The sequence below is a fragment of the Cyprinodon tularosa genome, unplaced genomic scaffold (assembly GCF_016077235.1).
Source record: "Cyprinodon tularosa strain WSP-4 unplaced genomic scaffold, ASM1607723v1 ctg1137, whole genome shotgun sequence".
Taxonomy (NCBI): domain Eukaryota; kingdom Metazoa; phylum Chordata; class Actinopteri; order Cyprinodontiformes; family Cyprinodontidae; genus Cyprinodon; species Cyprinodon tularosa.
This window is the reverse complement of record NW_024037934.1, coordinates 74,085-91,501: the sequence shown is the minus strand read 5'-3', so window position 1 is coordinate 91,501 and position 17,417 is coordinate 74,085. Positions and strand designations below refer to the sequence as shown.

At 39.3% G+C, this 17,417-nt stretch overlaps 1 protein-coding gene across 1 annotated transcript in view; it reads left to right on the top strand.

Annotated features, from left to right (window-relative positions):
* Nucleotides 1-17,417, top strand: part of LOC119795491 (oxidation resistance protein 1-like) — a 98,330-nt gene that overhangs the window by 13,050 nt on the left and 67,863 nt on the right. The window lies entirely within an intron of this gene.

Below are 17,417 nucleotides of genomic sequence, written 5' to 3'. Positions count from 1 at the left end.
GTAACTAAGACCCTGTTTACACAAAGGGAAAACGCGTATATTTCCCTGCGGTTTGGCGTCTCGTTTATACCGGAAAACGATTATTTTTAAAACCTTCGGCCAAAGTGGAGATTTCTGATAACGGCGCTTATGTGCTGCCGTGTCAACAGGGATAAACGATGTTTTAGCTTCTTAAACGTCACATTATGCGCCAGAAAATCCTTAACGTCATGCGAGTGCCTGATGTTTACAGTTTCTTTTTCGCTTTATGACGGTTGATGTAAATAACAATTTTTTTTTTTTTTTAAACAATGTTGTGTGCATGATGTTATTATTGAAAATGAAGGGGAGAAAAATTTGTTTCTCTAAATATTCGGCTATTTGTAAATGTGGCCTAAAACTACTCTGATAAATAACTAAAAATGATGCTTTTTTTTTAGTTTTTTCCAAATTTGAAATGTAACGCTGGCCCCTTTTCTGTCTGCACTGCTTGTCATACATTTTTTTGTTTTGCTAAAATAGAAATTTTCCAGCTTTTGGGTCAATATGGTCTAATAAAGAATACATTTATATAAGGGGTGGAACGGTTCACAAAATCCACGGTTCCGTTCTGTTCACGGTTTCGTGGTCTCGGTTATCGGTTCGGTTTGATATTTAATTTATGAAATTAATGAAAAAATAAATAAAAAATTAACGAATTGTAATTATTTTTAATGATCCGCAGAACCCTGGTTCATTTCCGTATGTTTTGCTGCTTTGAACTTAATCATCTCGCGCATGCCTTGTAAGATCTCCAAGGAACTCAGAGCGGACGGGAGCCACAGTGGAGGCTGTAGGCTTTGCTTTGAGCAGGCGGTCTGGAGCGCAGCGGGGCGGAGCGCTGATGGAGTATGTGGGATTTCGGGGTTAGCATGACATTTTGGTCATGTTGCTGTTAGCATAAACAAAACGTGTTGCACAATATTTGCACACTGTAGTACTTTTATTCACAACTTTCTTTCCGCCGTCATCGTAGGTCACTCTAAATGCAAAGAGGTCCCATACAGCAGACCTATAAAGTGCTGCTGGCGCGTCTTCCAACTCCTGTTCTTTCCCACTCGCCATACCCACACAATTCTCCACAACAACTGATTTTTTTCTGCTACACCCGGCTAAGCTGCTTTGGTTCTTCTTCTTCTTCTTTACTATTAGTGGTTGGCTCTGGTCGCAGTAGCGCCACCTTCTGCTCTGGAGTGTAAACGCCATGAGAAAAAGGAGCAGCGCATGAACCGAACGAAACACACGCAAACCGAACCGGGACAGTCGAACCGGACCGTTCTGACAGTTGTCATAAACCGTCCCATCCCTAATTTATATACATGTTTAAGCAAGAATAATTTGACATTTAAATATTTAAATATTTCCTGCAACTTTAAGTTGGATCAGTACTTGACCCAAAGTCCAGGCTTTGATGTCTCAGCCTTTAGGACAGCCAGAAAGCAATGGGTCAGAATGCATACGGTTCAGAGGGCCATGCCATCAAAGCCATCAAAACGTTTGGCAACCCCCCTGACAAAACAGATCAAATATAAAATATATGAAAATATCCTTGTTCTGCTTTAATCCATCTTTTTTTTTTTATATCTGTTGGCAGCTGAAGGGCAGCAGCTTCATTCAGTCTTCAGGAGTCTGGTTGGGTAACTTTATGCCTACAGCTCTAGCAACGCAGACTTCAAGTATTGAGCGACCCACGGTTTCCCCTGTGACTCCTTATTTCCACGTCCGGTCAGCCGGGCTGGTAGCTTGTTCAAATCTTGACTTAAGAACAGGACTGTTTGCTTTTAGCTCAATAAATTGTGATAATGCAGAGCCGGTGTTCCTCAGAGCTGAGGTAATCACTTTCCTGCTATTGATCGGCGCTGCAACCTGAGAGGTTAGTGTTGCCGTTGTGATGCTGCTGACGAGTGCCAGAATTTACTGCCAAAACGTGCTTTTGTTGTTGACTGCACGAGGTGTTGACGGCCTTCCTCCACTGCTCTCTCTCTCTCCTCGGCTGCTCGCTGTGACAAAGCAGAGGCAGCTATTATTTTATTCCTTCTGCGCTGAAAACAAACAAAAACCCTGGTGCTGCTGCGCTTAGGGCGAATCACCACAAGTGCTGCTTGTTGTCATGGTAAAGATGAAACGAGAAACACTGTGAAGGTGAGCGTTCATCACGTATAGATGGTACGGAGATGGCTCTGCTGTTGACTGAGCTGAATAATGGCAAACAGAGCTGTGCAATTTGTCAAATCTTCCTACATTAACGCAGCTGCACACTTACCCTCAGTGTTGACAATTATTGCCCAACCTGCAATAACCTTAAAGCTAATGGTGGGGAAGATCACAGCGTCTACAGGGAGAGGGAAAAGCCTTTAACATCAAATAAAACCTCTTGTTTTCCTTGAGTGTTTGTCGGTGCTTAACATGCAGAAATGCATCACATATAAAGCTTGTTTTAATCTTAACGGTCCAGAAGGCTCAGTGCCGACGCTTCCTCAGATGAACGAATCCGGTTTCTGATGAATAACTTCACTCTTTGATGAGGTTTCTGCTGCTCTGTTTACCTTGTTGGTTTTTTTCTCGCTTGTGCTGAACATCATAGTTGTTGGATCATTATTATGGGTGTGTGTGTGTGTTTTTTATTTTATTGTATGTCTTCTTGCTTTTCATCCTGGATTTTTCATGAAAGAGATTGTTATTGAAAACAAATGTAAACAAATAAATGAAGTGATTTAAATGGTTGTTAGTGGAAAGTATGCTGACATTTAATGTAGAAAAGGATATTGTGTTTACAATCGGGACATACAAATATAATATTTCTAAAACACAACAAAGATTTTTTTTACCACAAAAAACTAACTTTAATTTCATTAATTTGATAATCAGGGGGCACTACCAAAACAATCAATAAACAGGTGTGTCTGTAAGTACTAATTCATTTTTTAAAAAGCAGTAAAAATTATGATTTTTTCTATCCACCTCTTTGACGTTCTTCCACATGGTGTCACCTAGGGTTGTCACGATACTAAACTTTTCAACTCGATACCGATACTAAGTAAAATATTCGATACTCGATACCATTTTCAATACCACAAGAATAAAAACAAAGACTCCAAAATTCATATGAAATTTTTTCATTAATAAACAAAATACAATAAATAGATAAATAAATACAATAAACAATATTTTGAGGTTGTATGCTGTGCACAATATTAAGCAAGCTTGATAAAAAACGTACAAAATTAAAATGAAGTGTTTCTTCCTTGGCTATGCTTTACACATAACAATGACACTAGCCAAACCGGTTAAGAAACAAAAATCATTCTCAGCAGCTGCACCTGTTACAGAAAAAAGTCTGAAACTGAAAAGTGCACAGAATTATTCAATCACACAGTGTTCAGAAAGTGCATTGTCCTCTATTCTGCTCTTTAGATGAATGACTGCTTAGGTGCCACTGGTGGTAGCGCTGTATCGATACTTTTAAAAACGAGTATTGTATCCGGATACAACTTTTCAGTATCGATACTTTTGACAACCCTAGTGTCACCCCTGCAAATGCCTCCATTATCAGTTTCTGTTGAAGTTGCACTTTTTGGACCTTGTTTTGCACTCTGAGCCTTTTGCGCATCTTCCATCTCAACAGTGTGTTTGTGCTGTAGGTGGTGGAAGAGGTTGGATGTATTACTTAGGGTAGATCCGACAGTTTTCAGGCAAGCTTTACCTTTCTCGTTTATTTGCTCAACACCCTCTTTGTGGAACCTAAAATATTTCGAAATTACAGACGTTTAATTTTTTTTTGGGGGAACTAATACGTTAGCCACTTCACTGTGTTCATCTGCCATTTTCTTTTTTTGAGCTCCTTCTGCCTGTATGGGTGGAGTCCTGGGATTACACACAAGCTGTGGTGTCTTTAAGGGGAATGGAAATACCAGCCTCGCACACAGGAAAAATGGTTTAAAAAAAAAGTTTATTTCTTTTGCCGACATGGGAAAATTGTCGCTGGTTATCAAGGGGAATGACTGTGATGGTAAAAATCCCATTTATCGCCCAGGCCTAATACATGATGCGCCATGAGTCAGCAACATAAATAGGAACAAGTCAGCTGAGCACAAACTAAGAAAAAGGGAAAAATGAGCAATACTTGGAAAAAAAGGAGGGAATTTTGCTTGCAAAACGTGGAAGTTGAAGACATAAATGAAGTTTTAAACCGGTCTGTTATTTATGATAAAATAATTTATACAGCGGCTTAAAGCAGGCTTTTAAAATGTGTGTCAGCCAATAAACTCTGTGCCATAAAATAAGCACATGGCTATTTAATGCAGATAGGATTGGGTAAAAAGCAGGTCCATCTGTGCTGCACAGCTATGGGAAGAAAAGCCCCCAAAAACTCCAATAAACCCAACCAGTCCCTTTTTCCAACCCGTTTTCCTCCTTGAACCAACATTCATGGTCAGAGCTTCTTCAATTCAATTCAGTTTATTTATATAGAGCCAATTTCATAACACGTCATCTCAAGGCACTTCACAGTTCACCAGATCAACCAGTCAAATTGATTCAAAGTTTTCTATCTAAGGAAAACCAGTTGATTGCATCGACTTATTGACTCAAAAGCAATCCCTCACACTAAAGGGCTGGTTATCCTCCCGCAGCAGTGTGTCGCAATGAGTTGGTTGCAATTATTTTTGATTTATGCTCAATATTGAAGGGTCAAGAGGGACAATCAGGAACTAGCTGTGGGTCTAGATACGGCCGAGGCGGTTAGGAAGTGGGGGGCAAGGTTGTGCGACAACGGAGGGACATGAGGGCAAAAGAGCAGGGATCCGGGGGAAAAGGATCCCAGCATTCTCTCGCACCCCTCTCTTCTAGCTGGTCCGTCTTCAACAGACCTTTTCCACAATGGCGGTCATACAAATAAAACAAGCCGGTAAGGCAGCGGTCCCCAACCTTTTTTGCGCCACGGACCGGCTATATGTCAGACAATATTTTCACGGACCGGCCTTTAAAGTGTGAGGGGGTAAATACGATCAAATAAAATCATACGACTGGCATAAAATTTAAATACAAACAGCATAAAATAAAAACCCACCATTATGTTCAATTAGTGGAAGCCCTGAGCTTGTCCATCTAGGCGTAATCGGAGACGATGACACACGAATTGTGCTCCTGATGTCCAGTCTCCTCCATAGCTTTGTTTTAGTTGATGTAAAAAAATCCCGCTTCACAAAGATAGGATGTTATAGATAGGATGCGTCTTGACCTGAATTAACCTGTGTCAAGAGGCACAGATGCACCGACTGATGTAATTGGGAGAGAATACCCCAATTTTTTTATTTATTTTTCAAAATAAAACATCACTTAGACTCTGATCATTGATAAATTATATATACATAGATTTTTTCTGTGCGGCCCGGTACCAAATGACCGACGGACCGGTACCGGCCCAGTGGTTGGGGACTGCTGCGGTAAGGTACCAAACAGGAAATGCACATAGTATAGAGCGGATGTAGATTTGACCAATCAGAGGCCGCCTGTCTGCGGTCACCTACAATTTTGGAGAGGTGTAGCAGAGTGTCTGCGGAAGGGCGGGGGAACATTTGCATTCACTGCAACACACGCAGAAGACGTGATTTCTGAGTATAAATCAGTCGTAAGCATGCTTATGGTGACAGTGCAGAGGAAAAACTCCCTTTTAACAGGAAGAAACCTCCAGCAGAACCAGAGGAATCTTCAATTCTTCATCAATTTGATGAAGTTTTGACACCATTTAGAAGCTTAGACCCCTCTCTTTCTCAACATGAGCCTGGTTTGCATTACAAGGGTAATTCTGGTGGTTGGTCTGTATTGCCTCTCAGATTATTAAACCTGTTTTTAAAGGAATTTATTCAGACAAATATGATTTGGGTTAGTGTAAATCTAAGATTGGTTTTATGAATCTGAATTTGATGATGGTGGATCTTCCTAATGTGATTTTAGCTATAGATGTTGAATCCAAAATAAAGATGGTGAAAGTCAAGCATCTTATTCTAATGCTGAATTTACTGCAGCTCTAAATCAAAGACGTTTTCTTGCTAAAGGAGGCAGAGGAAGGAGGCTTGGATGTCTGTTAATTAACCTCAGTAATTGCAGAAATTCTCTATCTGTTCCAGCTGAATTATTTTCTTCTCAAAACCTAATCAGTAAATCGGCTAATTGCTACAGGCCTGTTTTTGTAAACACAATATGTTGAGGTTTTACTGTATCAGTGACCCCACATATTCATCCCTCAGAGTATTGAGGAACTGGTAGAGAAAAAGCAATCTCTCCTCACCAGCCCAACCTGAATGTTTCATAGTTACCTTTTTTCTTTGTTTTGGTCTGAAGCAGCCATTAAGTCTGTAGCAGATTTCTCACCATGGTAACAGTCATGTACACGCTGCGGGAATATTAATGTAGTGGTATGTTACCAGTGACACAGCTCAGTTCTAATCAGTGTCTGCATTTAAACACACAAACAGCTTCAGAGGAAGATCATCTGAAGGCAGAGACCCTCAGGTTTATGAGTCGAGACGATGCTTGATAGGACCGGGTTCAGAACAGAGATGAAACCAGATTTTAGCAAATAAAGGAAACATTCCTGTTTTTTCACCTATAAGGTAAATGTTTGTTTGACAAATGGCAAACAAGCCTTCACTGTGAGAAATATGCTATGGTTATATTGTTGTTAGATGTTCCAGTGCGGATAGAGATTACATTTGAATAACTGTTTGCAGCACCATTTCTTTTCCATCATCACAATCTTTGAGTCTTTATGCCTTGATTTAATGCCCGGTTCACACAGCATACCCGTTTTTTTCCTTCTATATTAATATCTGTAAACGCGCCTTTATAAGTCAGGGGATTCCAGTGAAATGACAATAAAGTTTAATTCTATTCTAGATCTAAACCGCGGTGAACTGGTGAAATAAAAAAGTGAAATGGTGCCCAAAGATGACCCTGCAAATTTAGAGTACAGGTGCTGGTCATAAAATTAGAATATCATGAAAAAGTAGATTGATTTCAGTAATTCCATTTAAAAAGTGAAACTTGTATATTATATTCATACATTACATACAAACTCATATATTTCAGATGTTTATTTTGTTTAATTTTGATGATTACAAATGACAACAAATGAAAATCTCAAATTCATCATATCAGAAAATTAGAATATTGTGAAAAGGTTCAAAATTGATGGCCCCTGGTGCCACACTCTAATCAGCTAATTAACTCAAACCACCTGCAAAAGCCTTTAAATGGTCTTTCAGTCTAGTTCTATAGGCTACACAATCATGGGGAAGACTGCTGACTTGACAGTTGTCCAAAAGACGACCATCGACACCTTGCACAAGGAGGGCAAGACACAAAAGGTCATCGCTAAAGAGGCTGGCTGTTCACAGAGCTCAGTGTCCAAGCACATTAATAGAGAGGCGAAGGGAAGGAAAAGATGTGGTCGAAAAAAGTGTACAAGCAAGAGAGATAACCGCACCCTGGAGAGGATTGTGAAACAAAACCCATTCAAAAATGTGGGGGAGATTCACAAAGAGTGGACTGCAGCTGGAGTGAGTGCTTCAAGAACCACCACACACAGACGTATGAAAGACATGGGTTTCTGCTGTCGCATTCCTTGTGTCAAGCCACTCTTGAACCACAGACAGCGTCAGAAGCGTCTTGCCTGGGCTAAAGAGAAACAGGACTGGACTGCTGGTGAGTGGTCCAAAGTCATGTTCTCTGATGAAAGTAAATTTTGCATTTCCTTTGGAAATCAAGGTCCCAGAGTCTGGAGGAAAAGAAGAGAGGCACTTCATCCACGTTGCTTGAAGTCCAGTGTAAAGTTTCCACAGTCAGTGATGGTTTGGGGTGCCATGTCATCTGCTGGTGTTGGTCCATTGTGTTTTCTGAGGTCCAGGGTCAACGCAGCCACATACCAGGAAGTTTTAGAGCACTTCATGCTTCCTGCAGCTGACCAACTTTTTGGAGATGCAGATTTCATTTTCCAACAGGACTTGGCACCTGCACACAGTGCCAAAGCTACCAGTACCTGGTTGAAGGACCATGGTATCCCTGTTCTTAATTGGCCAGCAAACTCTCCTGACCTTAACCCCATAGAAAATCTATGGGGTATTGTGAAGAAGAAGATGCAATACACCAGACCCAACAATTCAGAAGAGCTAAAAGCCACTATTAGAGCAACCTGGGCTATCATAACACCTGAGCAGTGCCACAGACTGATCGACTCCATGCCACGCCGCATTGCTGCAGTAATACAGGCCAAAGGAGGCCCAACTAAATACTGAGTGCTGTACATGCTCATACTTTTCATGTTCATACTTTTCAGTTGGCCAACATTTCTATAAATCCTTTGTTTTTATTGGTCTTCAGTAATATTCTAATTTTCTGATATGATGAATTTGAGATTTTCATTTGTTGTCATTTGTAATCATCAAAATTAAACAAAATAAACATCTGAAATATATGAGTTTGTATGTAATGTATGAATATAATATACAAGTTTCACTTTTTAAATGGAATTACTGAAATCAATCTACTTTTTCATGATATTCTAATTTTATGACCAGCACCTGTATGTTTGCCTCAACCTGCTGCTGTGAAGCAGGATTCTCCACTAGGGGTGTAAATCACTAGCCTGGGTGCCAGTCCGAACTTAGTCCCGCCCACAAGGTTTGAATTCGGGGAAGTTCGGTCTGGCTCTGCTCCATAGTAGCGCGAGTATTATCGCCCACTGTCAGGCGATCCAATCAAATTGTCAGGGCGGGCTTTATACGATGATGGACAGATGATCAAGAGTAACGTAATCAACCACGTGACCAAAGCGCGCTTGGGTGACAACAATAATGGCTGCCGCTGGAGAGTTTGGGTGAGTAGATTCTGCTATTAGGTCTGTTCTAGAAGATATCGACAGCAAATTAATTTTAAAAGAGGAACAGAGAAACGCGATCAAGTCTCATCTTCTTATTCTAGGCGTGAAACTGCACTCTTTGATTTTTGTGGACAACAACTATGCCTCGCTTGACATACGTCACGCACTCCGTTGCTCTTATTGGTTGTAGATCTATCCAATTGAGTGCAGAGGCATTTTTTTTCCTGGTTCGTTCGAAACACGCCCCATAATCACAGCTCTATGGAGCAGTATCAGACTCATATTCTGACTAGAATTGAGTCGGACTACGTCAGGCTAGTAAATCACACCCATCATGGCGATTCGATTCAGTATCAATTTCCTGACCCAACGATTTGATTATTTTTGATACTCAAGAATATACCACGATACGATTCCATTAATTGGTAAATTTATTTTAGTTTTTTTTACACCTTACAAGCGAGACAATGTTTCAAAGCTGTAATATCGTTATGCATTTTTTTTTTGAGAAACAACAGCAAATAACAAAAGTAGAAAAGTTGCATCAAAAAATACTGCACATAATCAGTGCAATGAGTGCAATTCAATACCTCTGCTCCAGACGTCCCCGCAAAATTGCGGAAAACAACTCGTGAAGTTTGACCCGCTAGAAGAGCGAGGTACGCGAAAACGCTGGGACCCTTTTTCCACCTGGATCTCCGCTCTTTTTGGCCCTCATGTCCCTCCGTTGTCGTACTAAACTCGCCCCCACTTCCTCGCCGCCTCGGCCGTATCTAGACCCACAGTGTGTAGCACAGACCACGCTTCAATATTGAGCATAATTTAAAAATGTCTGTGTCAAGCTCACTGGAACACACTGCTGTAAGAGTATAACCAGGAAGCGAGGTAGGAGAGCAAAATAGGTATAGCGCCACCGCAGCACAGGAGGGAGAATTACACCCAGGAGCAAAATTGAGAAAAATAGACCGGAGGAAAAAAAAAAATGAATCGATACTCTTGCGGACGTATCGATGCATCGGATCGTCGGCTGTTGGATTGATGCATCGATACAAAACGATTATTATTTACACCCCTATTCTCCAACATGAACAGAATCAAAAATAAATATGGATCCAGGCTCAAAATGAGCTCCTTGATATGTGCTTGAGAATGGCTTTGTCTCCATTCAAACCCAGGTTTAAAGCCTTGCAGGGCAGCATAAAGCCCACTGCTCTCATTAAGACAGAAAAAAGAAAATAAGAAACAGGTCAGTTCAGGTGTTTTATAAAATATTTGAATCAGGAAAAAATGTTCCATACCAAACTGAATGATTGTTGTTCTCTGCTTAAAAAACACTAGATTTTAAAATGGAAAAATGTTCTGTTTTGTTTTTTTAATCTAAAAATTCATTGTATAACATGGATGCATAAACACCTAATTGTATTTCGGTGTTAAATTCTGTTTAAAGTAACAGATCATATTTAAAAATGTCTCCGGACCTTTACTGGTTGATTTTCTTTATTCGGACTGATTTTTTTATTGGTTACCCGCGCTGTAAACTGGTGGACTAAGTGCTGCTTCGTTCAGCTTCAACACCACAGAGCCTCCTAATGGGATACAAAATAATCAAACACTTAATGACTTTTATTATTATTATAATGTCTGGAAGAAAATATCTGCATCATACTCTGATGATTGTCACAAAAATAAAATAATTTCTATTAAGCAAATTAAAGGAGTTTTCTATAAACCGCACACTGAGGCATATTTAAATTTAAACGCCATCCTCTGCTATGCAGTCAGAGCAGACATGAAATGAAGTGAAGTCCAGACAGTTGGCGCTCTGTGGATACTGACATGCAGCATGCTTCTTCATTATGCGCCGTTTTAACGCTGCTTACACGAGCTGTACTTATCGAAAGAATCGCCAGTGTCGTTCTTCAGCACGAACTGGTAATCGCATATGATTCACCGCGGCTCAATATGGAAGGAACATTTCCAGGAGGTTGATAACAAAACTTTTTAATTATGGAGGACAAGCTGTTGTGTGCAGACTGATATGTCTGTGGTTTTTCTTTCTTTAATTATAACATTATTACAGCCGACAGGAGCTGATGCTGCTAACCCAAAGCCTCATTAGAGTAAAGGTTTGGGAATAGAAATGATCACAGATTTAATCTTGTTTGGGTTTTATTACCACTGAATTAAAAAGGTAAATGTAAGATGAGTTTTCAATTCTTCGTTTGTTTGGGTGTCTCTCAAGAAAAGAGTGCTGGGAAATACTGGTTAACGTCGTATTGGATCAGAACTCCTTGGAGGTCCGGCTTCAGCTGATTTTCTTCTGTTTTGGCTGAGATTATATTACTTTAACCTAGAAAGAGAAAAAGAGAATCTGGAGATATTGTTTCATTCCAGTCTTTACTTTTAGGAGATTTACATAATTCAATTGAAAACAGATTCTAATCTAATTATATATATATATACTGAAAACATGCAAACTAGAGATGGAACGGTTTATGAAAACCGTCCGAACCGTTGGGTTCGACTGTCTCGGTTCGGTTCGCGTGTGTTTCGTTCGGTTCATGCGCTGCTCCTTTTTCTCATAGGCGAAGCGATTACACTCCAGAGCAGAAGGTGGCGGTACTGCGACCAAAGCCTACCACCAGTAGTAAACAAGAAGAAGACACGAAGCAGCGTAGCCGGGTGTAGCAGAAAAAAATCAGTTGTGCAACACGTTTTGTTTATGCTAACAGCAACATGACCAACATGTCATGCTAAACCCGAAATCCCACACACCCCTTCAGCGCTCCGTTCTGCTCCCCTCTGAGTTCCTTGGAGATGGTAGAGGGCATGCACGAGATGAATAAATTCAAAGCAGCAAAACATGCGGAAATTATCCAGGGTTTCCGCGGATCATTAAAAATAATTACAATTCATTAATTTTTTGGGATTTTTTCATTAATTTCATTAATTTTTATGGGATTTCAGGGTAACAATCAACATATACCGAACCGAACCAAAAACCGTGACCACGAAACCGTGAACCGAAATGAACCATGGATTTTGTGAACCGTTCCACCCCTAATACATACACACACACACAAACCAACCAGTAATTGTTGTGGACAAAAAGCAGAGGAAAGCCGTTATGGTTGACATAGCAATACCAAGTGACTGCAACATCAGGAAAAAGGAACATTAAAAACTAGAGAAATAGCAGGGGCTCAGATTAGAGCTGGAGAAAACCTGGAAGGTCAGGGCATCAGTGGTATCTGTGGTCATTGGCGCCCTCGGGGCAGTGACCCCCAAACTGGAGGAGTGGTAACATCAGATCCCTGGAAATACATCAGACATCTCAGTCCAGAAAAGATCAGTTCTAGGAACAGCAAAGATACTGTGTAGAACCCTCAAGCACCCAGGCCTCTGGTAGAGGACCCCAGCTTAGAGGAAAAAGAGGGGAACAAGAGTTTTTTTTCTATATATATGGGTCAAATGTTTGAGTTGTTGTTTTTTTCCATCAATATAAAATGCAAAATATATATTAGGGCTGTGAATCTTTAACCTGACAACAGCCAGATGCATGTCTCGCTCCGCCTAGCTCCACTCACATACATCTGGGAACCCGCCATAGGAATTGCCTTTACTGAAGGCTGGGCATTATCAAAACTCCTTGCATATGATTGGATAAGCCACTTGTCTGTCATCTTTATTGACGTGCTATTTCAACCACTCACACCGAAGCTAACCCGTGACGCTGTGAGAGGAGGAGCCATTTGGTAGATCAAGCTCTTGCCAAATTCGGTCAGGAGAAGGGCGAAAACATCGTTTCCACCAACAAAAGCCTTCAAAGCCGTTCTCTGATGTTCTTTTAATGAAACAATATCAGATACATTGGACAACACAGAAGAAATAGCAGCATCAATGCTAACGCTTGCTTCCTCAATGCGAGCCGCCATTGTTGTTGGAATCTCACGGTCGCTTCTCCACTCCAGGACACACCCGCCCTGCGTCCTGATTGGACAGACCATAAATTCGGTTGGGGAAACCACTTTCAATGAGCAGGTTCCCAGATGTATGTGAGTGGAGCTAGGCGGAGCGAGACATGCATCTGGCTGTTGTCAGGTTAGTGAATCTTTGGGATTCCCACAATTCGATTTTTCCCGATTCTTTTAAATCCAAATGGTTCGATTCAGAAACCATTAATTTACGATTCAAAACAGTTCTCAGGATCTTTTGCGATAAAAAGAAGCGATGGATTTTGTTATCTTCTTTGCCTTTGTTGACACTGTCTTTACTGAATTATCCAATTGTACCAACAACTCTGGGTGATGTCTTTCGAGATGAGAACGGGGATTTGAAGTACTCCCGAAATACTTAACTTTACCGTTGCAATCTCTGTAAATCGCATGAGTCATGTCAAGCCCTTTCTTACCGGCGCTGGGTTGAAGGTAAAATCCAAAGTATTTCCAAATGGTTGCTTTTAAAGACCGCGGAGGCGGTTGAATTTTTTTTTCTTCGTCCTCCATACTTTAGCGGCAACAAACACAGTAGCTCACACAACACTACACACCACTCTGTAGCCTGCTAGGCTAACGCTTGCATGCCTGTGCATAGCTCATGCCACTCATTGGTTTTGCCAAACACTACGGTGCCTGATAAGGCACATTCGCACCCACAAAAAAAATAGTTTTTGAAGAAAATGAGAATCGATTCTGAATCTTTAAATGTTAGAATATATATATATATATTTTTTTTTTTTTAAGTGTGTGTTTGTATGTATCTAAAATTGTTGCTAAACGGTTGCTTCCTGTCTCCTTGTGATTCCCTGAGTTTAAGTAGACTGCTCCACCGCGCCTTGGCTCAGTGCAGCAGTTTATAGCAGCTAAACTCATTCCAATGGCACGGCCATAACCGTCTTTCTTTACCTCCTTTAGGTTAAACTCCTAACCCTTCTGAGACTACAGGAGTGGCGATAACATTTATTTGCCATCGTTAGCGTGATACAGTGCTTTTATTTTTTTTTACACAACCATGTGCACGAGATAATGGGAGCATTCATATGTGTAATTGCTTTCTTGCAGCTTGGGGATATTTCATGTTTTAAAAATTCATAGAAAAGCATCAGTCTTTGCTTAATTGTGATGTGGGGTTGTAAAATCTAACAGTTAGCTCACGATGCCGCCTGTTTTACTGACGCACATTACTGACAGAGTTGGTTGTGTTGAAATGGAGCCTTCCATGAACTTTTAAGACATTGTTCATTTTTCATCTGGAGTTAAAATGAAGGTGAGATCCTGAAAAAACAACTGGAATCTCCATGGGTTTTTATTCCGTCTGAGTTGATTTCTTTTTTTCCCCTCTGTAGTTTATCAGGGACTTAAACAGAAAAGTAATAATGCTTTGTGTGGTGAAACTGGCCGATTATTGTAGGATTGGATTTTATGATTAAACCTTGGAGCAAGCTAATTCTGTTTTTGTCCTTTTGTTGTCTTCCATTATATGTGACTTAATGGCTCCTGTCTTTTACAAGTAATTGTAAAATGTTCCAGCAGCAATGTTGATGCTTCCTGCTTTAATAGCAGTGGATGCTGATGGCAAGGCTTGTTCCCCTGGGGTCTCTCCAGCCATGGTCGCCCTCCACCCCCTCCCATGTAAGAGGGAAGTCAACGCTCTAAACTGTAGATCTTGTTAAACTAGACAGAAAGGATAGGTTTGTAACTATGCACTGGCCCTACAAAGGATGTTCAGAATTTTAAAAACTGCTCCAATAATTTCTCCTAGAGAGGAATCGATTGATCTGCCTGAAATGGAAGTCAGATACATTTTCATTTAACATCTTCTTCAGGTCTGCAGTGAAATCTGTCTTGTAGTCGTTGAAAAGATGTTTTGTAAATAAAACTGATGATGCAAATCAGAAAAGAAAATTTGAAAAACATAATCAAAAAAGGTTCTGTACGATGGAGTATTTGATCCAGGATAGTTTTTTTTTTTACTCATTTTGAGACTAAAGTCCTTATATTACGAGAATAAAGTCATAATACAACAACCAGTTTCAGAAAGAAAACTTGGAGCTCCGACCAGCATGTGACGCCCGACCAGCTCCACCAATCAGCAACCTAAGTCCACTTTGACCTACTGCCCTATTTGATGATGGTGCTAAAAGATTTCCTTATCTGTCAAACCAGAGCCAAAGTATAACTTAACAAAATGCCTCACATTCCTTATTTTAGGGAAGACAGTGCTTCTTGTAGGAGTTGTCATGAAATACAACTTGTTTCTCATAATTTTAGGACTTTATTCTCGAAATAGAAAAAAAAAAGATATCTAGCCTGGCCCTAATACTCCATCGTAATTTTGAGAGTAACTTTACATTTTTTTTCTTTAGTTTTTTTTTTTCATTATACTTTTAAAATGTATTTATATATATATATATTGCTGATATTCATAGAGACCAATAGAAATGAGTCTACCAATCTGATCTTGAATTTAAATTTAAAAGGAAAATGAATTTTTTGGAATATTTAGTGGAAAGTGAATAAACAGGGTTAAATGTGCATGGAAACCCAACCTTTTTCAATAATACAGAGTAGATTATGCTTTTGAAATGTATGTCTTGTAAAAACTATTATGCCATGGATCTGTGATATTTTCACTCAAAGATGTACTTTAGCATTTAGCCTGAAACTAGCTTTTCTTTTTTTCTTTGTTTTCTATGTTTTTACACCAAGTCAATGCCATTCCATAGTCTTCCTCAGACAGTAGTAAAGTAGTATTTCACTGGTGTATTAACAGCCAATAGCAGCTCTACACCAGGGGTTCCCAAATATCTCAGCCTGTGATACAAAAAATAAACTCGACTGGGACCCCCTAAATAGATCTATTTTCTTCACTCTATATTAATTTATTCATATTAGGTGAAGTAAATCAATTTTGACATCTATTTAAATCATTTTAAAATGTATTATTAACAAATTATTGGGCTTTTTAATTCATTATATTAGAATTTAAAAATGTAATGGTTTATTTAATTTTGAATCCTGCATTGGATAAGTATGGATAATTGGATAAATAACTGGTATGATCATTGGTCTATTTCATGGGACATTGGCATTTATTTATTTTGATTTATTTTATTTATTTATTTATTTTTTTTGCACTCCATATATCTTATGAATGAGCTTACAATAATTGTAAAAAACAATCTGATTTCAAATACTTGTATTAGAAGTACTGCCCATCCCTGAACATTCAAAGTGGGATATATATATATATATATATATATATATATATATATATATATATATATATATATATATATATATATATAAATGAATGTATGTTTATGTGTGTATATATATTTAGCAGTTGTGTCTCCATCTTATGTTAGCCTATCATTATTCAGATCATCACTCGATCATCAGTCAGACTCCGTCTTCTTTATCAGTGATTCTTTGTCTTTTTCAGGTTGATTCTTGACATGCTGTTAAAAATGTATTTTGTCAGGTGTTTTTATTAATTTCTTCATTCACTAAAGAAGCTACATAATAATGAATTAGAACTTCAAGTTCACAGCTTTTTATTGTTTCCTTGCAGATTCTGATTTCTTTTCAATAACTATACAAATTAAACTGTTAAAGCTGATTTACCATCAGTGTATAAGTTTGATTTCTTACTTGGAGCTGTATGTTGAATGGAAATAGAGATTAGATGTGCAGTCTTTACTCCATAGATCCTCCTGTTGATGTTAAGAGAGCTTATTAAGAAGTGAAAAGTGAGCAGTTTGATGGTAATGACACTCTGCCACCTTGATGAGATGAGCCTTTGTTTCCCTCGACACACAGCAGCTTCTTTCAGTCTTTGTGCCAGTCTCCAAGCGTCCTGCTCATGGCCAATCCTCTGCAATCCGGCCCGCTAACGAGCCACTCAGAATGGCTTTTATTGGAAACGACATCGGTATAAACTGTTGTTTTACTTGAATGAGCAACAAATTGGATAACCAGAGTTCTGCTCACCTCTGTAAAGATTTCTTTTTTCTCCACTATGTGGTTAAGCGTTGATAAATGCATTATGTGAACTGCCATTAACCAGGGGGCACATTTCATAATCCCTGTCCTTTTTGGCCTCTGCAGACTCCGGTTGTTTCTGCCGCCTTCACTGAATTGTATCATGTGCTTTAAAGCGTGGCATATGCAGGTCCTTTAATTAAGAAGTTATAAATGTGTCCGCTCAGCGGTTTATCTGATCCTGAGGTGGGTCGCACTGTGAGACACAGATCCTTTAATAGGTTCAAACAAGGAGCTCATTTTCTTTCATATGTGAACCCATTCCTTCAATAACAACTGAAAAAAGGAGGATCTACTTATTATTTTATTTACCTTTTTTATTCACTAATAAAATAGGCTCTAATTGAGTTTTCTTATAAGTCGCGTAGCGTTTAAAGTCGTAGGGAAATCATATTTAAATGTCAAATCATTCTGGCTTAAACATGTATATAAATGTACTCTTTATCAGATGATATTGTCCCAAAATGTAGAAAATTTCT